Below are 27,367 nucleotides of genomic sequence, written 5' to 3'. Positions count from 1 at the left end.
AGCCTCAGCAAGCCTGTGACCTTCTATGACAAACTGGACCATGGCCTTTCAGAATGCATTTAGCTGGGATTGTTAAACATGTGCCAAAAAGAGAACTGCTTCTTGGATTTTTTCAATCATGTAGCACTATATTTGGACTGGAAACAGCCTGTGGATGAGCAGGAATAACCATTAGAAGGCAAGTGAAATGTTTCAAGCAGATACTACAGTCAAGGAAGAAACAACTCAAACGTATCTGGGCAAGTTTCCATACTGACTGAAGCAACACTTTTTCCCATGACATCAGACTCAAAACAAACAATATATTATAGTCCATATGTTGATTAAGGAAAGCCCAAGCCGTGCAGAGCCATGCACCAGCCTTCAGAACAGCGGCTGAACAAAAGCTGGATCGCTTGCAAGCCATGGGAGTTAATCAAACAAACAAAAAGCCCCAGGTTTTCAGGATAAGGCGCCTGGGTAAGACTTCTCAGCACGATGAGGTTGTGAATACCGAGGTAAGACTGAAAGCAAACTGCCTGGATCAAAGTTATGTAGTCTGACTAGATGACAAGGGCAACAAGTAAACAGTGCTTTGAATATGCAGCAGCCAAAAGGCTCAGAAAACTGTAAAGTTGGTTGCAGATAACGTGCTTAGAGAACCTGGAGTCCTCTACCTACCTGAGGTCATATGGCATTTGCATGAGAAATTTGGACTTTGGAATGGTTTGCAGTCAGAGTTCAGAAGAGCTTTTGGCAGGTTAAGCATGTTCCCAGTAAGATGATGCTGAGGATAAACATGCAAGAGAAATATATAAATGCTGTTTTCACAAGAATAGTGCTGCTTTCTTAGAACTGCCTGTATTTTAGGGAGGAAGGCTAGAATGCAGTCCTGATGGGATGCCAATACAATCCATCGAGAACAGTCAGTAAATCATATGGCTTAGCAACTGAAAATGACACGGTACATTTTCAAATTTGAAACAAAAACAGAGCCATGTTCCACAGCAAAGAGGTACTTGCTAAGCATGTATTGATGCTGTTTACAAAAGAATTGGGAGTTTTACTCTAAAATGGCCTAATAATATCATAATTAGTGAGTACAGCTGAATTCACTGAGATATTTTATCAAACCTTGAATTATCTGATCCATTGATCCTCTGTAATAAGGAACAGGAGGGCACCTTTGATCTTTCTCATGGAATTTAATAAGTCAAAATTAGAAAAGAGCCCTTTCAAATGAGGACAAATTTGACTAGGAGGATAACTAGGCAAGTTGTTAAATTTTAATTGTGCTTTAACAAAGTTATCTAAGCTCATAGGTTTAATAGTCACAACAAATCAGGAAATAAAATGCTGTATTACTGTCACTGGTAGACTAAAGTGGCAGAACCTAGGTTTATAGACGTATTAAGGGAAAAGAGCATTTCTTTTCTTTGCACAGTACTGAACATATTCACAAATCCAACAAAAAATACCTTGTTCCTTATTCAGACATGGGAAAATGCAATTCACTTAATGATTTTTTTTTCTATTTAAAATGATGGGTACAGTTAAAAGAGTTGTTTTCTAGTTCTGTACATCCATTTTTATTCCCTTATGCTGTTTCCTGGTACTTCAGTCCAGGAATGACTTCTTTTAGTGTCAAACCACACAGTGAAAGTCTCAGCTAAAAAACCCATCTATGTAAACAAATTTGGCAACCACAATTCTTCACCACTCAATTTGGATCTCTGCAGATCCTTGTCCACAGAGATATTTAGACAACAGTAGACTAAATTAATCCCAGGTACTGTCAAAAAAAGAGGCACTGAAATGTGTTGCTTCCAAATAACAGCCACCCTCTGCAGACAGCCACTACAGCAAGCTGTTACCTGTCGGGAAGATCCAAGACCCTCAGTGTTAGTGATTAGCTCCTGCAGCTCTGGGGGCTTCACTGTACGTCTGCCACAGTTATTTGGAACACACGGACTTCTAAAAATTGAATTTTTCTGCCAACTGAGGTGTGTTAACATCTGCCTGCTGCTGTTGCATTGATCATCAGTGCCTAAATCCTAAGGGAACACTTAACAGCTTTTTTCACAGATTTCCCAGTTCTGATTTGTGGGAAGCAATGGTGACATATTGGCCAAATTTGTTGCATAAAGATCACAAGGGTTTTGAAGAGGAAGACTTGCACATCTTTATAAGATTAACTGGATTTTAGTTATTTAATTTGGTCTTTAGGTCCAGTCTGAAACTACTGGTATAAAAATTAGGTTCCTGCCATCGTTTAATACTCACTGGCAAGTTACTCGGTGTGTAACACAAATCAATGTTTCTTTACAAGTCTAAATAAACAAAAGAAGTAATAACACCTGGTGTTTAGCAGCTTACCTTAACATATAGTTAACAGCACCTTGGCCTTCACTCATGACATCCATCCCATAGGTTCATGAAATTCTAGAAGGAAAAAAAAGTGAAGTAGGTCGGATAGCCTTAACTAATCCTTAGGAAGTCATTAATGTGAGGCTGTGGAGAACAAATATGGGTAGTCTGACAATTATCAGCCACAAAAGTTATCTTTTAGCCCTTGCTTCTGACTTTAAATTATGGCTGTACATTTTCTGCAGTGTGTAGAAGGAAGAAGGGAGCTCAGCAAGACTCGACTGGGAAGAAATACTCTGAACCTGGTGACAGGCACTTGTCAAGACTTGTGCAAGACTGAGAGGTCAGTTGTGTTTTCAACAGTGCTACACTTCTGGTCTTCGATGCTTAATTCCTGATGTACGGGCAAGGGACGCAAAGGTAGAGACAGATATAGTGCAGTTTAACCTTGCACTTACTGTACTGCAGTGAGTACCCATTCCACAGGAAAAAACTACCTTTCTAATCTATTATATGATTGAATAGCTAGGATCTTCATTAGGGTCTGTATAAAGCACTGATCACTATCACAAACACTTCCTAGGAGCTTTCTCTATGTTCTCATTCCAAATTCAGGCAGGTAACCTCTGCTCACTTAACAGTAAATGGTTTAAATCACAGCAAGAATCTTTTTCATTATTAATCAGCACAAATTATCCCAGCATCTCTTTCACTGGATGCTTGTAAAACATCTCTGTGACTTTGTTTTGCTTTTGGTAGTTATGCCACCAGCAACTGAAACCTTTCAGCTACACAGATCATAGTTTCCACAATTTACCTAGAGTTTCTGTGAAACTTACTTCAGTGTAACATGCCAGTATGATTTAATAGGAAAAACAGAGATTTTCACAGTCAGTCTCCTTGTATATTTTATGCACATGATTGCTTTTAAGATAATATTTATTTTAGTGTATGAAAAGCAACTGAGTGGCATAATAGATTATCAGGAAGCACTGCGCAAAGAAACGTTCTGCTGGGCTGAAGCAGCTGTTGAAGATGTCTTCTCAAAAATCCTGAAAACCTTGTTAGCTGCTCCATCTCAGGTTTTGTGCACCTCAGCAGTTCTTCGTCCTGGCTGGAAGCATAAGCTGTGAAACGACTGTTCACAGCATTCTGAGTTTGGCCATAGCCACGGAGTCCTGGAATTGTAACAGTGTATTCTTTGGGGTCTATTCAATGCTAAACTAAGTTTCCAAATGTTTCTTGGCTCAACAAACAGTAACTGGACCTTGAACTTCCCATTTGCATTCAGTGGCAGGGGGCTAAACCTGCCATCTGTTTTGACAAATGTTTTCCATTGCCTCTGCATAGCTGACAGAACACGAGGCATATTAGGCAAAGTTAAAGTTCTCTTTCTGAACCACCATGAATTCTCTGAATCTTCAGAAATCCCACCAGAACACAGCTAAGCAGCTAATTGTAATTCTGTTTGCAAAAGATTTTAGTTTGTCATGAGCTGCAGGTCTTAATATCTTCCTAGATCCTTATCACTTGTTCTCTGAGCATCTGCTTACTGTCCATTCCTTTGGGGCAAAAATCTTCACTGACTGGAAAATCATAGCTGCAGGCCTTCTGGAAAAAAAATAAAACAAAAAGACAGTATCACTTCTACTTGTGTCTTCTGCACTTTTCTCCAGCCTGAACAGTCCCAGCTCTTAACAGAACCATGAAAGTCAAGGGAGCTTGATAAGAGTTGCCAGTTATAATATGAATAAAACAAAGAAACTTTCCAGAAAAAGTAGTAATGAAAAGCTACAGTTCTTCTTGACTTTCAGAGTGAGCTTTCCTAGGTTCTGTGGAAAATATGTAATACTCAGACACAACTGGTCTCGCATAAATTGTCCCACAAGATGTGCATTTAAAATATTCGGGTTTGAACTGGAGCTGAATAATGAATTGAAGGTAACACTACAAGAGAATAAAGGAGAGATGAAGAATAAGGTTGCCCTGCTAAGTGACCTCTTTAAGTTTGAGCAGGTGAATCATGTCAGCACGGAAAAATGCTCCTGTATCATTCATGTCACATGTAACAAGATATCCTACCTGTTATTGCTGCCGTGTGCCACGGAGCCACTGTGCACATGAACAAATCAGACAAAAGATATGCAATTAGGTTCCAAATATCTGGGTTCGGATCTGTTTCAGATGGAAAATTTATCTACACAGATGTAGTTGTCACTTTTTACACACTGAACTGTCACTAACAGACTGTAACTAAACACAAACCTTGAGAGCAATATTCCACATCCTTTTCACATTAGGTTTTTTCACATTTAGAAGCATTTTCACATTTCGGAGCATTTAGGTTCCTGGTCATACTATAGGTTCAGCTGTTGTATATATGCCAGAAGTCTGTCTGAAGGATCCTGAGAGATTCCCAGCCTTCCCCTGGCAGCCACTCACCCTACCAGGGCACAACAGAGAGGTTTTGCTCTTTCCAGATGCATCAGTTGTGTCTGTGCCATCCTGTGCTCCATGAAGAATTAATGGTTTCCAGATGTTGGCTCACAGGGTGCTGACACAACTCTTGCACCATTAGAGTATCACACAACAATATTATGAGAAGGATCAGAACACAGGAGAATTTTACAGCCTTTGGAATCCGTAGTGACGAGAAGAGCAAGATACGATGCTGTTGTAACACTTTCCTTGCTCGGCATTACTGCCTAGGATCTTGTCCAAGATCAGACTTGTGCTGCAGCACCAGAAAGGGAGCAACCTTTGAATTTACTGCTCAAGTTCTAGCATTAGTTATCATTCCTGAAATGCTGTGTAATTACTTATGTAATATCATGAATAAGTATTAGTAGCCAGGTCTGGTTGAAAATGATACAGTCATTTTATATAAAATAGTGAAACTTCATTTTCTCTTTCAATGTATTTAAACACATCAATTTTCTTTTCTGAAACACAAAATGCTTCCATATTTGCCTTTCCTATTTGTCTTCACTTACAAAACCACATTGAGATAAGAGAAAAAGAATAGAGGAATATTTAAAAATTGGTCAATCACTAATTTTTTAATCATTATCCGATTAAATGATAAAACTTTCTTTAGAAAAATGAAAGACTGGCAAACATAAAGGTAAAATCTAGAATTTGAAAATACAACAACTGTAGTATTTAAAAACTTGAGACAGACTTAAAGAGGATTAATTGAAGCTTCTCCTAGCATATCTGAAAGATTTTAGACCCTGAGAAACCTGCTATTTTTCAGAGATATCATCTCGTATATAAAGGAGAATATAAGGAGTTCTTCACTCTCCCCATTTAGAAACTTTTCCCTCATCTAGAAAGCAGAAAAAACAACTCTGTTGATATAAATGACAATAAAAGCAGCCTCTGATTTGTGGCTGTATTTGTATTTTAAAAGGTGACCATGTAACAGCCAGTAAACACAAAACACGAGAAGAGGAGGGAAGCCCAGTGATAGTAACCATAAAACATTTAAAAGGCAAAACTAAGAAGAAATATGATTTGATCCATTTTAGTCCATCTGACATTTTTATATCCACATTTAACTAACAGGTCATTAATATCCACACAAATGTAAGCAAGGGAATTTTGAGCCGAGATGTCTTGTTCAGAGCAATAAAAGCTTTATTCACACTCTGCTTGTACCTCAAACATTTCATAACTTGGCAGCCCTGAACAAGTACTCCGAGAGCCGCCAGTCCAATTGCACAGAACAGAATCAGTCAGCATCTGTTCAAAAAATTCTTGCTCTGCTATGGAAAAAAAGCAATAATCATTAAAGTTTTTCCCTCAGAAAAATCTGGCTACACATGAGGGGAAAAATCAGATAGCAAGCTGTGTGCAATAGGGGGTTTTAATTCTCCCTTTTTGCCTTCTAAGTAGAAGAGATTCCTTGCAAGTGAACTCCTTTTGCAGATTATAACTTCCTAAAGAGCCACAAGAGGATTTACTCATCCAAGTTCCCTTAATACAGTCCTGTTCTATTCTGAAACATTCTTAAATGCTAAGATCAGCAGATAGCAAGAACACATGTCAGAAGAAACGTGTTCTTTTTCATTCAGGAGAAGATACCAGGGAGTACTTTTTCATGTTAGCTATTTGCAATTTGTCAGAAAGTCTCAGCTTCCCCCTTCAAACAATGGTTTCTGCAGCTGAATTTCTTTGTGCAGACTGTGCTTTATAGAAAACAGAATATAACAGAAAAATAAGGAGGAGTAAAATATTAGAACAGTATTTTTACCAGCATAGTATTTTTAATAAATTTTGCCATTTTCTTGACAGCTTAAAGAGAAAAATTTGTTTCTGAGATGACACTGTTTTTAAAAAGAAAACCAAACAGAATCCCACACAGAATTATGTCTTCCCAACCCCAAATCAATTTGCCTCATGACTTCAAGTTTGTAAGGAATATTTCTATAAGGTTTGCATTTAGGCACAACTAAAGTTGTGATTCTCACAATACTCATAAGTCTAAAAATGTCAGTGTTCCAAATATATGCAATGACTAAATCTTCAAGAGTGGTTTCACTGACTTTGAGGTCCGCAGCTCTGATTTTAAGAGTTTTTTATTCTAAAAACAACACTATGGATCTGGTGCAGTAGTGAGTCTCATCTTGAACTGGGTTTTTTTACATAATTTCCAGGTTAAGGGGAGGATCCTGTAGTATTGTAATGTCGTATAACTGAATGGTCTGTTAGGAGAGTCCCAGTGTTTTCAGTGGCAACTACAATTTTAATGCAGCATTTTTTAAAAGGTAAAGATTATTCCTGAGGGTCTTTAGCAAAACAAGCAAATGTGTATCTTAGTATGAAATATATTCTATGTCCACAGAATTAATACAGAGCTGGATCAGCAATATTTCAAAGAAAAGGATACACAAGGAAGAAACTGATAGGAGACATAGGCCAGGCTTTGAGAAGCCTGGCTGAATCAACAACATGACTAATGGTGTGTATCTCAGCTGAGAACACATCTTTGGGAAGTGCCACTGTAAAGATGACTGGTGAGAGCAGGAAAACTGATGACTTACTTTGTCAAAAACATCTCTGAATGTACATATAAGCATAAGGGAGCATTTTCAGGATATATGAAAATCAGTTTGTCTGGGCTGACATCAGTCACTGTCTGTGGATCAGGCTGTGGGTTCTGTGTGCCCTTGGTGAGCTCATCTTTCCACAAATCCAAAATATGTTGTGTGTGATAGTGGCCGTGGCCATTTAGTGCAGCAAATATTATTCAAGGTCAAACACTTCAAAACAATGTGGAGACAGCCACAGCTATCAGAAAATCTGGGTTTAATTACAGAATGCTCAAATAATTGACATCCACATTGGATTACTTCGGGTCCATGACTTATGTTAACATTTCTGTAAGTAACGTGCTGTGTTTAACAAACTGAGCTCATCATCTGTGATTTCAGTTTTGCTTGGAAACCCTCTTGAAAGTTTAATTGCTGCTGCCATGTTCATATGCATTTTCTCTGTGTTAAAAGCTAAATTAAACTGATTCCTTCAGACAATTCCTGAGGCTAAACTTCTGCAAGGCTCTGGGCTTCCCCTGCTTTAAAAATTAATGGCCTCTCCTACTTAAAATCTAAAGTGGCTTTTAGTCACCATGAATTTTTTTGGTGTGCCAATGTTATCAGTTAAATAATCTCTTCTCACTAGCATTTACCTTCAGTTATGTAATATGTATGACACATCACCTGTCTTCTATTTCGCTAGCCTAAATATAAGAAGTTTTCCCATCTTTCCTTATGTGTCAGATGAGCTGGTAGATTCCATCAAGATATCTGTAATATTTTATTTTTAGGTTTTTTTTCTTCCATTTTCAGTTTCCTGCCAGGTATTCAGAATAAGTTTTGTAGGTAAAGTCTGTGGCAGGACTTTTGCCTGTGGCACATGGCACAGTCTAAACAGATCACCAGTCCCAGTCAGGAAGAAACAAGAGAGCACTCAGACTTCAGGATCTAAGTGAAACTTTTGAATCCAGAATAATATCAGTAAGTCAAAGGTGAAAATAAAGTAATTTCCTTCCTTCACAGAATTTATTGATTCTTATCCTGAAAATTGTTGCCCCTCAGTTCTCTTGCTGTTCTTTGAGACATGTTCCTGCAGAAGAATATTTTGCACCAACTGATGAGCTCATGTTGAGAGCAGCCTTCAACAAAATTTCCATGTCCAGATGGCATATGAATTATAACCCTCTATCACGGACTTAACAAGACGTGGGCTGCTGTTAATTGTCACTTCCAGGTTTCAGTGCTGTTTATATGCCACTAATAAAACCTGCTGTTCTTCTTAATAACAAATCAAAAAATTTTAATTTTTAAGGGATACACTTGGCACCCTACTTTCCTCTTCCCTCCTATTACATACCTGCCATGACTTTCTCCTGTGCTTTTCCAATGTAATCAGCAATAGGTCAGATCTCAATATTTTATTGAGTTTTTCTTCATACCTCTTTCAGGCAAAGTTCTTTAAGGGAAGAACTATATGCCAAAACCCTTCTGCCATATCTGCTCATTACTGAGAAAATAATTTTTTCCCTTCATGTTTATTATTGTGAAGCAAATTCAGAGTCCCTGGTGAATAATACCTAAACAGAACATGCATAACATGAAAATGCATTTAATATTTTATTATATTTTAGCTGCCTGTTAGATACCTCACCCCAGCCAGCAATTTATAATCATGTGCAAGAGGCAGCTTCCTGAATTTGCATAGTTTAGAAATAGCAAAGCAGAAACAACATGGTGAGGGTAATTACTTTTAAACAATATTAGAGCAGAGCTTAGTAGATCAATGCAGCATCTGCAAAGTTCTGCTCATTAAGAACTGCAAAGCCTTCAGATGAGGCCCTGAAGAGCACGAGCTGCACAAATTCAGCCTGTTAATTGCAGAGCTTTTATTAAATTAGTTGTCAGATAATTGTAAAGCAGACGTCGGAGTTGGGGCTTTCAGAGCTGCTTGAGGAAGTCCAAGGTACACAAAACAAACACTACTTGAATGACCAGAAACAAGGCCTTGGTGTCAGCACAGTCTCAGCCCAGAGCTCCCGCACAGAGTTAATGGGAGCACTCAGCACCTTGGCCGGGCAGGGATGTGCTGCTCCCCAGCCCCGGGCAGCTCCCTCTGGGCTGGCCAGACCTGTGTGTACGCATTAGGAGGGCCGGGAATGCAGGAAGTGCGTGCAAAGAGAGGTGAGGGTGCTGAAAGCCGCGCCTGGAAGGTGAGGATGTGCAGATCTCCCATCACCACATTCCTCCCTCCACAGCAGCATTCGGCACAGCAGGCCAAGGTCCTCCTTCATAACCACAAAACCGCCTGGCCATCTATGGATGGGATCTCCAAGGAAGTCACTTTAACCTCAAGGCCTTATGTACAGCTGTAAAACATCTACATGGCCCGGAGGGAAGGCTTCCTCCTTCAGCCTTCAAGGCATTTCCCAGCACAAAGTGCAGCTGTTTGGGGTTTGTGCTGGAAACAATTTGGAATTACGGCTTTGAAAGTCCTTCCCTTTTTATAGCTATTTGAAAAGTAAATGCAATTGGAATTCACCGCAGAGAGGTCAGCTAACCCAGCAGTGTGGTTTGCACGCTTCCTCTCCACACACATCAAAGCAAACCCAAACAAAAAGGCTTTTCTTTGCTCTTATAATTGGCACTGGGCTGAGGCCTGTTCTCTTATGCAGGCCCCTGAAAGAAAAGTAACCTGATAATGCAAGCTGGAGACAGACAATTCAATAAAAGTCATGCACCCCAACAGCTACACAGATGTGGGCATTGCCAGTGACCCCTTCAAATTGATTAAAAAGTAGAGAAGAGCAGCACATTCAGGGTAAGTGACATCAGCACAGCCTGGCAGCTCCAGGAGGGACAGTGTCACTTTGTCACCAAAGCACCCCCCTAACAACCAGCTCTGCTCAAGCCTCGCTCTCCTCACCTACATTATCCTGGCTCCAGGACAGAGTATACACCGTGGACTTGGATCCCTAAGTTCAGGGTGGCTCTTTTAGGCTCCAACTCCATATTAAACCTTTTTCTCAGCATGTCAGTCATGCTTAAAAGACAAATATTGCATGAATGCATATGAGATTCCAACATACTACAGCCTTGTATGCAAAGTAGAAATAAAATCCCAGTAAAGTTACTTTTTAGACAGCCCCCCTCTCGATTTCTGGGAGTAACTCCTGCTTTGCCTTTAGAAATCTCTTCTCCTCTGACTCCATGCACAAATACAATTGGAACTATATGTATGTTGCATATTAAGATGTATGCACAGTACATTCCTTTAATCACACATGAGCTTCCTGACCTGTATTATTTTTCATCTAGGTTTTGAGTAAATAATTCAGAAAAAAATGCTGTGTTCTTCCAGTGTTTTGGAATGTGTATTTTGGGGTAAGAAAGTATTATGTTGGATTTACTGTACTTTGGTACTTCTGTCTCAGTTACTCAAGATCAAACCCAAATTCCCCCAGCCAGGGGGAGGGTGGGAATCACAGTAACCCAGGGTTACATGGTACAAATGGTATTTACATTTGGATATTATCAAACAAATCCTACCATCAGTAAGACAACCAATCACTGAAGGATGCTAAGAAAATTCCATATTTTCTGTGAATTGAATCAGCTGTCCTGACTTTGTTTCCATACACTGGAAGATGTTATATACCTATTGAATTGGTATTGTTAGCTTTAAGCTGCAGCATTTGGTTCTTCAGGGTATTTTGGAGCAACTGCATGCAGAACAGCGTAGTGTAGGTTTTGAAGTATTTTCCATAGCATTCGTGATTTTAGTAAGATTTAATTCCAACAGAAATGGTGTTATTTCATTTAAGAGGAACATCTCTGCAGCAGCTCTTCTGGCAGAGGCAGCTCCTTCAGGAATCTCTTGTTTCCATGCATATTGGGTCAGCTTCTCTCAGGGGTCAGTCCTGCAAATTCTTTTGGGGCCTGGAGGAAGCAGTGTTCTCTTTCTTTTGGATAGTCAAATCAGATAATTATAACCCATTTCTTTATTTTTTTTTATAATTTAACTCTTTCCTTTTGCATACTGATTTTTTTCTCAAATATTTTCTGCTGTGAACAGGCCTTCAACATACATCACAGGGTAAGACCTGTCCTTAGCAGAAGGAATTTTCAGACTCTCACATCCTATTCAAACCCCTCAGATTTTCATGCAAGTAGATTCAGCAACTACTCTGATAACAAACTTCCTGAAAAACACACCAGCCAATAGAGAGAGGTTCCCCAAAAGTCTCATTCCTTGACCCAAAAATTATCATTTCCCTCCCTCTCTCAGATGCTTGAATCCCTACATAATCCAAACTGCACAGAGCAGAAGTAATCCAGTGCTCAGAGGAAAGCAGAGCTGAAAGGTCAAACAAATCTCAAGCAACGCTGCCTCAAGCCTTTCTGCTTCCAAAGGAGTGGCTAATGACTTGTTTTTTGGGAAGACTGGAAAGAGTTCAAATATGAAGGCGTGATTAAGAGAAGAAAAATCTTCCACACCAATTACAGCGTCCATGCTTTTGGCCAGAATCCATAACCCAGCTTCCAGGGGCAGCCCGATGACTTTTCAGTTGCCTTATGCTCCACAGGGTCAAAAGGATAGATGCATGCTATCAGCTTGCTATTTTATAAGCTTGAAAAAGAGAAATTGGATGGGCAGGCTGCCTTGGAAATTCTTTTGGAACATAATTGGCACTAAAAGTTTTCCCAGAAGAAAATGATTCAGGTTTCAAAATTTTCTGAGATTCGGGACTGCACGCAAGTTATGTTTCTCTCCAGCTCATCACCACTACTGTCTCCAGTGCCATCACAGCTTAAAAAAAACCTTCAAAACACAGGACATTAGAATAAAGTAACAAATTCCAGCACTTTTTAAAGCACTATGCTCTGCATGCTCTCATTTGGCAGCCTGCTACTTTCCAACACTTGTTAGCATGCTCTTCTCTCTGCATTTGTCTGTTGCCTTGTTGGCTGACACAGCCAGAATTGCTCACATCCATTCCAACAGCGTTCAAGGAGTTCTCCAAAGAGAGAACTTGTGCATTTACTGATGGTTGCCCAATGATGTGGAGAGTTTCAAATCCTGACAATGCTCTAAGTATTGCCAGGTGAGTGAGAAATGTCTGGATCTGTGTTGAGGGCATGAGAATTTTAGTCAACAGAGCAAAGATGTACAGGGACAAGGCATTGTACTGCAATACTTAGAGCTGCAGGAATAAATGCAGGAATTTGAGAAGGAACCATCCTACTTGCAGCTGCATGTATGAGAACCACAGATTATGGATCACTGTTACGAATAGGTCCCGTCCATCTTTCAGGGTTTGTCACCAATTCAGTGGATAAAATCCACAGCTCTCAGGAGTCTCCCTTGTGCTCCTGTAGGCTTTTAGCTTTACCTCCACACTACTTGAGCACAGGAGCAGTTCAAGGGTGAGGTAGGAGGAAAGGATGCAGAAAGTATTCCAATGGTCCTAGCTGGAATAACAGCTCCTCTGATAAAACATCCATGTGGCTGCTGTAATTTGCAAAACACAGAGAAATTACCCCATTTCATTGATGTGATAAAAAGTAATTGGAATCAACCCAGACTTTTTCTGCAGGGATCATGAACAAAAAGAAATTGGACCAGTGTTTGAGGTTTGAAGAGCACTTTCTGATTTTCCACTCACTGGCTTTATACAGCTGTGATCAGCAGCACGTTAGGGAAGGGTGGAGCCGATATAGATATTTCCAGTTCACCAGCAGTAATTAGATCATGAGCATGAATATAAATCTAAGGATCTGACACCCAAATGGCTGCTTCTGGGCATATTTCTATTTACTGTCTCAAGAGCCCTCTTTAATCTCTTGTAAAACTGTGTATCTCATTCAGGTTAAACCTTGGGATAAATTTCTTGTCTTTCCACTTCACGCCAATGGAAATGATTTGGCTGCATTACACAGCAGTCCCAAGGACAGCTATCAGAAATGGCAAGAATTTACCTAAGTAGTAAACAGCCAGCACAGCCAAGGTTACACACACTTTTAACTAAGCAGTGGAGCTTCAGTTTTCCTCTCCAAGCAGACAACCAAATATACAGTGTGCCTTAGCAGAATTGAAGAGACTTACAAGTGGAATTTCCTTTTGGATTTCCTTATTTCCTTACAGGAGGACTAATACGTTATTTTTCAATTACATCCTGTATTTTGGCACAGTTTAACAGAGTGGGAGGACAACAAACTTGGGTCCTGTGAGGGAGGAATACAGCAGGCAACGATCAGAACGTGGATGTGACTGCAGCTCTTTGCTCTTTTTTTCCCAAAGCAAAAGTTTGTCAGAAATAACTGGAAAATGGATATTGAGAGGATGAACAGCCAGCAGGAAGACGCATAACCAGGATAAACAACATAATGCAGTCAATAGCTGGCATGTTCTGCTATTTCTTTATCCATATTAAGAATCAAGTATCGATTACCCATAACATGCAGCACATTTTACAGAGAGCTCCAGGAGTCATGAAATCACAAACACACCCCTGACATGCTCCTGAATAAAAAAATAGATAGCAACTATTCCTACAAAACAGCATCAGTGGACCAAAACAAAGCTAAAAAAAAATAAAGCCTTCTACAATATCTTTAAAAAATTGTTTTTGAGACAAGGAATGTTAATACATTAATCACCAGTTAAGCTTCAAGAGTCAAGTAAAAATACCATCAAGTAGTATTGGAAGCTCTTACATTTAATATTTTAAGTAAAAGGCAAAAGAAAACTTTTAAGTTTTAGCTGAAATACAAATTTGCTTTGTGACCTGGGGCCATGTCTTGTCTCCTTTGTGCCTCTATGAGCCCAGCTGGAAAGCGTAATAATAAATTAAGAAACACAAAAACAAAAGGCAAGTCTGCAATGAGATCCAGATGCTCCATTAAACTGCCGTTCCCCTTAAACACCTTCCAAACCATTGCTAAATAGAAATATGCCTGACAGCTGGATTTTAAGCATGCCTGTGAAACCGTAGAACTGTCTTTACCTATTTTCCAACAATTAGAAGCTACCAAGCCTCTTCAGGAATAGGAACCACACTAGCCTCTTCTATCCATAACAAGGTAATTAGAACAGAACTACACTGATGCCACCTCAAGATTAAAGGATCATACACTTCATGATTCTCTGTTTGTACAGTAACTTATTGTGTGGTTTACCTTGGCCAGGCAACGTGCACGCTGAGACTGCTGCGTGTTACGTGAAATTCAAACTTTCCACTGTTACCATGTCTTTTCCTGGCTTTTTAATTCCCTGCCCTCTCTGAACTTTGTAGGGGGTTTTCTCATCTTTACCACTTTAGATACACCACTTTACCAATGGTAGTATATTGTTATTGCATGTACCTACAAAATGATGATTGGAGCTGAACCTGGCCATATAGAAATTATGCTCAAGTGTCATTATCTCAAGGTGTTTTAGTCAAAGCTTTAGCTGGATATACTTTGGCTGCACAAAAACATAAGCAGAAAATGGGAGAAAACTGCAGGACTGCCATCTAACTAAAAACTGATATCATAATAGACACAGAAGAAATTAAACTGGCATGAGTGTCTACAACACCACTGCTTTGTGTCTGTGGTGTTTGGCTTTGCTACAGCAACTTCCTTTCTAGTATCATTTTTGTCGGAGGCATTTGCAGCACATACTACCAAACACTAGACCTCCTGCAGAAACATTTAGCAATTCTGCTGGCTCAGATTGCCCCACCAGGATCTCAAAGTGAAGAACATGACGTGGGGCTGCTTCAGAAGCAGCTTCTTCTCAGATGTAAGGACATGCCTAAGAAGCCCTGAGTGCTGTTGAAGTTGTATTCCACTGCTAATGAAAGTGCTCAGTTGAAGTGTGACACCTACAGAGGAATGCTTTCCTGCAAGCAGATAAAGAGTTCCCAGAACATTCCAGAAATGAGGAATTCTTAATGCTGATCTTACTGCAACTTGGGAGAAGTGCTGCTGAGCTCTGCTGGTGTCCTTGAAGGTTATTTTCTTGCCTCAATGGGAAAAAATCCTAGTGAAAAACGTTACCACTTTTCTCTGCAAAAGTTACAACCTCAGGATAGGCCAGAAGCAAATATTTCTCTGAGAACGCAAACTATTACCAGCTTTTTGCTGGGTGAGCACAGTGCCCCACATGCTCTTATGTCTTATTGCTGGTAACAGTATACACTGGCTCGAGGAGATTTCAAGCTCAGCATAACTGCACATGATAATTGCCATTTTCTTTAAAACATCCATCACCACTTCAGTAAATTATCAGGCTCATGTTCTGAAATAACAGAACGTGGTTGCTTCCCAAAGGACACGGAGAGTGTTAAAACGTGACATTGCTAAGTGGCAAATGACAAAAGACAACCAATGGAATGGAAACTGATTCACACCAACTGGAATGAAAAAACTGCAGTCACTGCCAGCGTGCTGAGATGCATCAGAAGCCCTAAGGCGTGTGCTCCACAGGAACATGGCTTCTCACATGCAATTCCCAGGTACTGCAGGGGATGGTCCTCCCGTGTCCCCGGCTGCAGCGCCACAGCTCATTGCCACCTGGTGGCTGAGAATGTTTTATACAGCCCACCTTGACTCCTGGGGTGTGCATAGTTTCAGGAGGGTATTTTTTAAGTTTACTCCCTCCTGCAGATCAGCCCCTTCCCATGGCATTGCATGGGAATGCACGAAACACCCATACTAGCAACTGCAACCGGAGCTAATTTTCGATTTCCTAGAAATGTCTAACGAAGCTTGTTGCTAAAGCAGTTCCCTGCTTCTAAAGCAATGTGAAATCACAGTGTAAGTTTCCAGCTAAAGAATGACATGCAGCTAAGCACAAACACCTGAACTGGGACCTGCACCTCAGCAGTTGCCCAATGCTTACATTTTATCACAATGAAAAATGTTATAGATTATTCAAAATAAGGTCACAGGCATTTACTTTGAGATTTTCATCTCTGCTCTGCATATGGCTCACTAACTTTAAATTAAAGTGCAAGAAGAAAATTGATACAGGCTAAAAGCGAGCTCCATTTTTATAATAGCCTGAACCTTCTAGGGAGAATCCAATAAAGCTTTCTTACAGCATCCTAAAATTACTACATACCCCTTAGCATCTGTATTTCTCAAGCTGGCCTACCCCAAACCCACCCCATCCAAAACTGGGCAGCTGAATAGTTGTGGCCAGACAATTGACAGTTCAGATGCAAAAAAAAAAAAAAAAAAGCCCTTTGAAAGACAAAGCCAGATGTGAATACCAAATTGTGCAAGTGCCCAAGAGAAAATAATAAAATCATAGGCTTGACCTTGCTCCACCCATTCATTTTGGGCAGAACTTGCCTAGAAAAGTTAATGGATTTGACCTCGGTTTTAAGAGATGAAGCTAGATCATGTTGAGCAGGGCTTTTGATGTCAGTAAAGTTATGCCCGATTTACCTCAGCCTAGCCAAAATTAGAATCTGGCCTGAGGGTAAAAACATCTTTTAAATTACCCAGGCTAATCCTCCCCTGTGCAGGTTTGTAGCTGCACCACACTGGCCATTGTGCTATCACCTATTCTTGCGACTTGGAGTATTTCATCATTTCCTCCTGACCACGGGGCAGGAGAGATTTTCAGGGTCCCAGTTATCATGGGACATTCCCCAGTGAAGGGAACTTTTCTTACAGACTTCTCATATGATCCCATTTTCCTGCATTCTCTTCTAATTGTTTACATCTCCAGCTTGGCAAAACCAGAGAAACCCACTGGGCGGGATAACCTACATTTTCTCCAAGTCTGGAAAGTCAGTGAGTAGTTCTGAAGTAAAAAAATATGAGAGAGGAAGACACAGGTTGTATTTACTTTGGTATTCTTGAGAATCAGGATTCTCCTGCCAGCCAGAGAGATTGATACAAGTCTAACTATTCAGGGAAGAGACATTATATTAGTGACAGATGAAGTAGGAGCAGAAAAAAACCTAGATCGAGTGAATAGAAAGCAAGTTCATTATTGGTTTTGACTGCCAAAATATCTTCCTGTATCTGCCCCTCCTGATAATTTAGGGAATTATATCCCACAGTGTTTGTTCTCCCTTGGAACCACACAGAACATTTACTTTCCTTTGCCTTAAAGCACTGGCTCAATGCAGGAAAGCCAAGTGTGCCAAAAAAGGTTTTCAGGCACACACTGGCAGATGCACAATCACTGGTCACAGCACCTGGGACCCAGCACTGGTCCCAAAGCCTTTTGAAGGCTGCCTGGGAGCTGAACTGAGTGGCTGCACTGAGCACATTTCCCTGGGGCTCCTACAGAGAGGCACTGGACAGGCTGGAAAACCTCGAGACAGACACCAAGAATATGACTGCAAAAGGCCATGAGCATCCTGTTCTAATGTCGACATTAGCCTGCCTGGAGCAGAGGAATGGGACTAAATCACTTCCTGAAATCCCTTCCAACATAAATATTCAGAGATATTACCAACATCTTTAAAATTTCACATTTTTTTTTAAACATTAGTTAAACACAAATAGCGGAACGGAACCTCTCCAGAAATAAGCTGTGCACTATTAATAAGCATACTGTAATAAAACCTTTAAGTGAGCCTTAAGTGACCACTAAACACATAATAATGCACTTTCCTACAGACAGCAATGAAATTGAGCACTAAACACTACTGTCAGAACAAAATCATTTAGCATAGATGCCTTGAAAATTCATTATTAAAATAAAAACAAAGGACATTTGTTCTTGCTATGTGGGGTGCCATATGCAGAACTCATTCCCACATTTCTACTAGGCACTGGTTTAGCTGAAGTGAACTCTGTGCTTAGGAAAGCAGAGTTACATGTAAAGCTTCTTAAAAGTTGCAGGAGAGATCTTTGCCTAATAGAGAATATTGCAGTAGGCTCACATGCTTTGTTCGCAGCTTTTGCAATTACCACCGCAAAACACTGCCTAGACAATGAGGAAGTAATACTGTAAAGAATATTTTTTTCTGGCCAGGTAGACAAAGTTCCTCTTGTGATACCATAACCTTGATTTGTTTGTTTTATCACTGCTTATGTACTCTGCAGCTCTCTGTTATCAGGCTTTTCCAATGGCTGTCTCAGTCATTGGTGTGACTTACAGCATTCCTGCTGCAAGCACAGATCCATGGATAAAGCCTGCTATAGGAAGTGAAAAAATCTATGATCATTTTTCTGAATTAATGTTGCTTTGCTTCACAAAGCAAACACAACACAAGCCAGTCAGTAAATGACTGCTTCCAAAGATGGGGTAGACACCTGAGGGTGGGAATGGACCATTTATCTTAATCAGACAGAACTCATCTGTCTCAGCCAGAAAGGCCAGTATTTCTGTGACAAAGATATACACCCCACTCCAAACAACCAAAAGTTCTTGCTGACACGGAGCTACATAAAATCTAAGAACAAATTCTTCCTATTTTCTATTTGATCAGTAGATGCATCAAACTGTTTTTCCCCGTGTGGTGTCTCCCCTATAGGTCTACACAAAAAGTGAGGTCATGTACCTTGCATTTCCAGCCCCTGGGTGTTCTTTCTATAATACAAGTCAAACTAGGCTTAACCCAATAAACAAATATTTCCAGTCTTGCTGCATTCTCTGTGTCCTGCCCCACTGCAATGACATCACAGTGTCAGTTCCCTGCACTCTGAGATGATGGGAAAGTATAAACAGTGCTCCATCTGCAGTTCATTTGCTCTCACTATAAAAAAGGGACCAAAACAACCCCTTGACTGATGGATGGTTTCCACAGTTTGGTGAAAACAGCTTTGCAAATGAACTATTTCAGGCAGGAATTGGTGGCAGTTATTTGATAAAACACAGCAGTGCTGATAATACACGAGGGTTTTTTTAATGTGGACTTTGTAAATGATAGGATTCAAGGACAAACTTGTCAGGTCAAATCTGACCCAGGTGCTGAATGTGTAAAAGCTGAGAGGTAGAGATTACTGCAGGAAAGATTAATGACCCTATTAACATGACTGTGTGGAGCTACATAGCTCTGCTCAGAGGAAAAGTTTGGGTTGCAGGCATAGTAAATGAAGTCTGGGTATGCTCTAAGCATATTTTTGTTCTCTTTTGTGTACAGAGATGTTTTATTTCAGAGTTATTCAAATATACTCAAGTTGTAAAAGTGAACTTTAAAAATTAACACATTTTAAAAATTATTTTAGCTGATGAATGAGTTACAAGGTAAAATCAGCACAAGTTTGCATCAAAATACCTTCCATTTAACGTTATCCAGCTAACCTGTACTGAAAGTGCAAAGTGCTCTCAGCAGCACGCACAGCTGCTCCCTGTAACAGAACACATTTTCCATGCTGCTGCAGTGCAATCAGTGTGTGATATTTTTAATTATTATCATTTCAAATGTGTAAAACTGAGCTCTGATTCTCCTCAGGAAAACCATTTTACAGCTCATCAGAGGTGAAGTACTCCTGTATAGAGAACACACTTCTTGTGTCAAACAGTAAGAAGACTTGAAGCCATTGTGGACAATATTCCTTCCTTGTGAAATCAGCCAAGACTGTTTTAATTTCATTACTTCACTCATTTACATTGGCTGAAGGGGTGGCACCCTAGGGAGGCAGGGCCACCCAGAGAGAAGGGCAAAAAGTTCTTTATTCCCCTGACTTAAATTCATCCTTCATTTACAGCTGGCCTGGCTCCTGCCAATACTGTCAAGAAAAATTCTGAGATCTGCTAAGAGGTTTTAGCTCATCTTCCTGTCATTCAACAGTTTCAGTTTCAGGGACAAGAAGCAGTTTTGGAGGAAACTGGATTGTGAGAACACGACCAAAATGTTCCTGAGTTTAATGGAAAGTTCATTGAATTCAGTCCACTGAGCTATTTTTCAGTCATCCCTGCTTCCAGAGATGGATAAATAATTCAGTCAAACATAAACATAATAAATTTTGAAATCTGTTGAATAAAGGAGCCTTGTTTTTTTTCCTGATCACTGCCTGAAGCTTGTTTTGGGTTAGTGGAAATGCATTGTGATTAAAGCACTGCACATCACCAGAGCAACATCCTGTTCCCAGGTCAGCCCATGAGAATTGCTCCTTGCTATCAGTTTGCAAAGTTCCTGAATATTCATGGACCTTATTCTCTTCAGATTAGACTGAACTCTGGAGACCAGGCTGTGAATATGCAGTACTCAGATTTCTCATCTGCAAAATGGTGTTTCTTTACATCACAGAGGCATGAGAAGCAGGAATTAGAAGAATTCCCTGGTATGGAGGGCTTTTGAAGAAAGGGCTATGTAGGGGCTGTGCAAATTCACCAGGTATGTGCAGGGGTTCTCATCCCTTTTGCCGCCACTGGAAGCCCCTGGCATGTGATGTGGCCATAATCGTATGCCGGGACTTAACTTTTGACTGCAGCTGCTTCTATTTCAGAATATTACAGGGAGGTAAAGCAGGAGCCTGTTGGTTGCTGCTTCTCCATTTATCTCTCAAATACCTCACAGAGCTCCTAATTGAAAGCTTGAAGTTCTCTACTAATTCATTAAAATATTTATTTTACAGCCTTTCATTCCTTCTTTTTGCAACTGCATCTTTTGTTTTTACTAAACCTTTATTCATAATGGCAACCTGGATATAATCTCTCCTTTCCAGCAGGGAACTGTTTGTTGCAATCCCGTTGTACACACCAGAAATGCAGGAGGATGAATGAAGGCAGTGACAATATAAAGTTGTGTGCCATGTTTTGTCTGGGTATGACATATCAGGATATCTGCTAAAATCCAACATGGCTGGGTAACTCCATCCTCCTCTCCTCTCCTCATAATTATTTACATGGAACCATCAGAAGACAGTGTGTCATAATATCCATTCATACTTGCAAACCCCAAACAAGGAGAGAGCTGAGCCAGGACTAAGTCAAACAGACAGAGCAAGAGACAAGTACATCTGGCTGGGAATAAACAGCCAGCTTTTTGCTTCCTCTCCTGGAAACTTTCTTGACTTTTGTTCTATCTCAGTGTATCCTCTCAGAGATGGAATGGCCTGCTTTGGTACTTGTGCAGCAGTTCAAAGCATCCTCAGATTCGGGTGTCAGTAAAGACTTAAACACACAAGAGCAAAAGCAGAACCGATTTTCAGAGCTGGCAACCCATTGCTGTATAGATGAGCATAGGCTGAAGGAAAGAATCCTAATTGTATAATCAGTTCTACATCTATAAAGCCAGTACCAACAGGGGTGAGAATGATGAGCATTTCCCACTGCTCTTTTAATGTTTGAAGCACCCTGCATCATAATGAAAGAGAGCTTGGGGAAATATACACAACAAATTGAGTCAAACTGGAAATGCTGTTTGCCTCCAGAACAGACTTGGTGAATTCATGTTAGAAACCTTCATTTATTTTATCTGTCTCCATGCCACGGTAACTTGCTGTGTATTTTAAAGTGCAATAAAAAGTTCAGTTTACTCTTCTCTGAAGTTATTCTAATGGAGTCATTCATCCTCTTTTAACAAAATTGCAACAGAACATCACAAAAACATTTACTGGGGAGGCTGAATAATGGTAAATAGAAAGAGACTTAGGATTTAATAGTAATATTTGTCATATTTGTCATAGATGAGCAGGTACATTTCAGTTATTTCTACTGACTCCTCTAAACCTAAACTTATGTTCCAGACAGAATTCTCAAAGATATTTTTACTAAAAGGAATAAAATTTCTCAAAATTCAGTCAGTTATGTGTAAAAACTTCATATAGAAAAACAAAAACAAATTTTACCTGATTCTTTTAAGGAAAACGTTTCTCTGATTGTAATTGATTATTCAAAAATTAAATCATATACAGCAGAAATATGAGGGGTATTTACAAGGCAAATGCTACCAGAAAGATAAAATCCAAGTAGCAGCTGTAACTTTCAGTGGTCAGAATATGGCCTTTATTTATTTTGTTATTTAGAGTCATTTAGCATTTACTCACAGAACTTCATTTTGTAATTTTTCCTTTTATGTTTCTTAGTTTTATGTCTCATCTCTCCCCTAGCTGAGTGAACTGAGCTTTCAAACAGAAAGGATTTCCAAAGGGTTCCATAGCTCACAAATCCTTCAGCAGCAGCTCCTTGTCTGTTCAATTACTCTACAGTGTAAATAACACAGCATTTCAAGAAAAGGTGAGAGTTTGCTCTTGTAGATCTCCCCTGCACATCTGTCCAGACTGAAATCAAGAGTTCTTTTGCTTTTAGCACACAAGCTTGGAAATAGAAAGCTTGATAGTCAAAAGGTCACAAATAGGAGTGTTTTTCTGGAACCAGACCTGTGTGGATAGGCACTCACATGTACATAACTCTTCCAAATTTGAAAGAGCTCCCAAATGTGTAAAATTAGGAGCCTTTTTTATCTGGTGGCCTTGAATGAACTGGGCTGGCCCATAGACAGGGACCAAAGATAGAAGTTAACCATATTGGGAAGTTTTACATTTTTTTGCAAGAAAACTTATCTTTCAGCTACATTTACCCACCTCAAACAATGAGATCACCACAAATGTATCTGCCTTGCTTTGGGAGTAAATCAGAGATTATTTATATCCAGAGCTTTGAATTTTTACTGCCTAGTAACACAGGACAAGACTAAGGAGATAAAAAAAGGAGAAAGTAGTTCATAGATATCTGATAGTTGGTGCCTTTTCCCCATCCTGTTGCTTATGGGTTTGAGACCTCATTCTGAAATCAGTGCTTTGAAATTTGGCTTGAAGACATTTCCCAAGTCCGGTATTTAAGCTTTAATGGTGCAAGACTAATGAAAGGGCAGGATACGCACAGATTACTGTAAATAAATAGTATGGCATGCCAGGAAAAATGAGGAAGGGAAGTAATGAATGACAAGTGTTCTACCAGGATTTAGCAAGTCCCATCACAGACTGCCACCAGCACAGTGAGGTTCTCCTGTTACGAATTCAAGCAAAGCTGCAAGGACAAAAGCTGTGAGTTCTTATTTTGTGCTGAAAATGTTTTGAGAAGGTACTTTTCAGGAATTTATCATCATGTAGAAGAACTACGTTTCCCTACTTGCACTCTCTCGTTGCGGTTTTAATAATTTAAGGTAAATTATTCCTGTTAGATATTTCTCTTAGGATTTTTTTCCATTTAGGGGGAGAGAGATGACTGTTCTGAGAAGGATTTAGTGCAGGCATTCAATCTCTGCTGCTGGAAAGAGTTAGTAACAAGTGAAACAGATCTCGAATGTCAACTCATTCTCTTTATGTTCCATTGCAGTCAGGCTTGGGTAAACCTGAGCAAATTGAAGTGTGTGCATCCACACATCCTTCTGCTTATGGAGAGTGTAAAACTCCGGGAGAGCTGGAGTATTGTGGCAGAGAATAAATACAGAACGGCATAAACAGATTTCATTGCACCTGGGAGTCCTCAGCTACAGTTTTTGGGTATCCACATAGTGCCAGCCCCAGTAAAGACAGCATTTAACAAAACTGAATGTAAAGTTCAAACCTAGGATCCAATTCCATTTTAATGCATAAAAAAACTCTGGATGCAAATATTTCATTACTAATCTGGGCACAAAAAGCTTAAGATCTGACCCCATTTCTCAGTTTTCTGCAGATCAAAGAATCCCGTAAACTTTGTTATTATTATTTTAAAATGCTCTTAATTAAACTCAGAACAAGCTGTAGCTAACAAGTCATCATTTAAGAGCTTTAGACCACAGAGATGCAGCTCTGAGGAAAAGTGTGTTTTTGTGTTGCTAGGGGAACCCTTAATGTGCTGTGGCACCGGGAACGTTTGGAAAAACAAGAAATGAAGCAGAAGTAAGTATTCGGTAATGAAAAACACGAGAAGATTAAATCAAGGTCTAGAACACCAAAAGAGGGAGAGACACAGCATTTTAAAGAGTATTTTAGAAGAGTGGTATAATGTCTATTTAAAATGTTTATTTAGAAAAAATATATTTAGTTACTTCAGGGGAAAACTTTAGACCTGAACTATTGCCAGAGATTGCTTAAATAAAAGGACTAATGGTACTCTGAAGGGTCTCAGATGTCTGATGTTAAATTAGTAGAACTGTGTGAATAATTGAATTTTTGGCCAAATGATCACACCGTTTCACTTAATGACACTGAAGTATTAGTATAGCTAAGCCAAATCTCAAGCATAGTTTGATATTCAAAATTACACTATCTAAATTTTGAAACAAAAAAATTTAACTAATCTCAGAGAAATCTACTTGTTTGGTGAAAATTATTTGAATAAACAGCCTGAGGTTATTTCATCCTTTCACTGTCGTGACATTATTTTGCTGCATATATTTGAAAATATTGCCAAGTAGAGTGGCAGGAAAGCAATCCTGATTCAAAAACATTTTATACCCAAATGATTGACATAATATATGTTTAGTCATACAGGAACTGACCACTGCTTGATAGAAATCTTCCCGTCTCTCACAGCATCCACAGAGCAATGCTAATTTATACCAGATGCACATCTGGCCTGGCCTGTGTAAAGAAGCTGTTGAGGTGGAAATTTAATATTTAAACTAGTACAAACCTACGGAGTTCTGCAATAAAATTAAATTTGGGTAAAGGATTAGTTACTACTTTGATTATCTACTACAGGAGGCTTATTTTTACAGCAGACAGAAATCACAAATAATTGGAAATTGTATTTTTGCTGCTAATGCAGTGTCAATGTCATTATACCCTGAAGGTATTTAGCTCTGAAGTGGGTGAGTGACATGGCTAAACATGGTGACAAAGTGACTCTGAACCTCAGGTTTCTTCCCTGATTTTCTACAAAAGCTGCACACAGCCACAGCCACATACATGAACTGTTTATGGATGAACTTCAATATATCACAATGCCCTTAAGAAGTCATAAATCCTGAAAATCAGGGAAGGTGAGAATAGAAATATTCACCACACCAGGATTTTTATGAATCAAGGTTTGCAGAAGATACTTTTGGGACCAAGGCTTGAGCTTAGCAAGTTCTTAAAGAGAAAAGCTTTTGCATCAGTCCCTTCTCCTCTCTAACTTTCCCAGTTCTGCTGCTTTTTCTTCCTCCTTCTGCTTCCTTCCTTCTTTTTATCAGGTTATAAGAAGGGGGAAAGGATAAGATGGGGATCAAATTATGACTTTTCTTCTGTATTTGTTTCTGTTTTCAAGAAGTGGGACTAGTCCTGAGGGGAGGTGACCAGTGCCCGCTCAGTGACTGAAGAGGATGTAGAAGAGCAGCATGGTTGGCTCCCTGTTGTCCTGCCTTTCCTTAGCAAACCCTATCCTCCCTACCCTTAATAGAGTTTCTCTGGCTTTGCTACTGATGGGTGTGAGTGATCACAAGTTTTAAGAGGAGACCTGAAAAAGATAAACAGAGTAACAGAATATTAAGCTGCCATGTGGTTTTTCTTAGCTTCCACCTGACATTCCAGAGATTTAAATAAATTTCTCCAGTTTTGGCCACTGCCGGGAAGTGTGATGGAACAGAGCGGGATCACTGGAGTTTGTGCAGTCCTTGCCTGACCTGAGGCACAGCAATGTGAGGATGTGCTGGAAAGTCCTTCAGAGAGCCAGAGGATACAAGGAACAGTGTCGTGCATCTTCACCCCCACAGCACGGAACACCTACAGTATTCTCCTGACATTATTTTCCTCTGATTAGTCTGACCTTTTTTCCAATGTGATGCCTGTTGGATAATGGGGGCACTTAGATAACAGCTCTAATCAGCCTTAGAGCTCCTGCTTTTCTCTGTAATGGTCTCTGAATGGCACTGCTTCCACACCCACCCTCAGCATACTCTGGAAAAAATACATTGTGGAAGGACTGGTGGTGGGAGAAACAAAAGGCATTCGCCATCAACAGGAAAGGAATAATTCTTTAGATATTTATTTGTTAATCTTTATGTGCTGTGTTATTGCCTGCCCAATGGGTGAACTCCTGTAGAATTAGCAACAGATTTGCCAAAGCTTAGGGATGAGGTAATGGTGCACTGGAAGTGAGACCAGAATGACTCTGAGTGTGCAGGACACCGCACATGCTACACAACAAATGCTTTGTGCACTTTTCAGCAACAACAGCAGCTGGAAGTTTTACTGGGATGACGAAACGCTGGAATATGAGTGGTTTGATGCCCTTTCTTAAGAACAGATTTGAGTCAAAGACATCAAAGCACAGAGAAGGACTTCATTTTGTATTAATACCCCTTTATTACTAGATTTGAAATATCAGCTGTTTCTATTCTTTTTGGTTTTATAATTTTTCTTTACATTTTAGGCCAGCAACGAACTAATTAGCCCTAGATTTGATAAGGGATCTTCTAGCACATATCCCTATCAGTTTGTCCCTCATGACCAGCTATCAGGAAACATTCAGCACAACCTGACTTCAAAATGACAAAAACCTATTTGGGATATTAAAAAGCAGTCTATGCCCTTATTTCATTAAGATGTATTATTTTCATGGAGGTCCGAAAAATTATTGAAATATTCATGGAAAAATGTCTTTCCTTTTGGATGTTTTGAGCAGTTATTATTCTGTTGGGAATATCTATTGAGCCTGATCAGCATTCAAAGTTCCTTTTTAAACAAATGTAAAATAGTTCACCATAATACTACAAACTCTATAACCCTGACCTGATAATCCTTTATCAGAAATTACAGAATGATCCTGATTATGGTAGGTTTCTGCCAAACAAATAGTATAGAATACAAAACAGCTACAAAAATTATAAAGCAGAATTGGCCTTGTGGACCATTTGGCTAATTTTTCATGGTATTTCCCCATGTTTTCATGCCTCATTAGTCCCCATGAGCACGGCATTAAATCTGTGCCTAAGGCCGTGAGTATGAAATAATAAATTTAAGTCATGTCGGTGGACAGGACCAGACAGGAAATCTATGCGAAATGCACCCAATTTAGTAGTTTTCAGCACCTTCTCTTATTGAAAGCTATGAAAAAAGCAATAAGTTACAATTAAGTTATATTCTGGTAGATTAAATATGCAAACTGGACACTCAGT

The 27,367-nt window shown here is 39.6% G+C and overlaps 1 protein-coding gene across 1 annotated transcript in view; it reads left to right on the top strand.

The window, feature by feature from the left end:
• The first annotated feature begins 425 nt into the window (after positions 1-425).
• PDE5A (phosphodiesterase 5A) overlaps positions 426-27,367 on the top strand; it is a 105,551-nt gene continuing 78,609 nt past the window's right edge. Inside the window, exons 1-2 of the mRNA XM_082281823.1 lie at positions 426-497; positions 2,592-2,689. The gene's annotated coding sequence lies outside the window, so the exon portion shown is untranslated. The remainder of the gene's footprint in view (positions 498-2,591; positions 2,690-27,367) is intronic.

Source organism: Coloeus monedula (genome assembly GCF_965178545.1).
Source record: "Coloeus monedula genome assembly, chromosome: 5".
Taxonomy (NCBI): Eukaryota; Metazoa; Chordata; class Aves; order Passeriformes; family Corvidae; genus Coloeus; species Coloeus monedula.
This window is presented reverse-complemented; position numbering and strand designations above follow the sequence as displayed.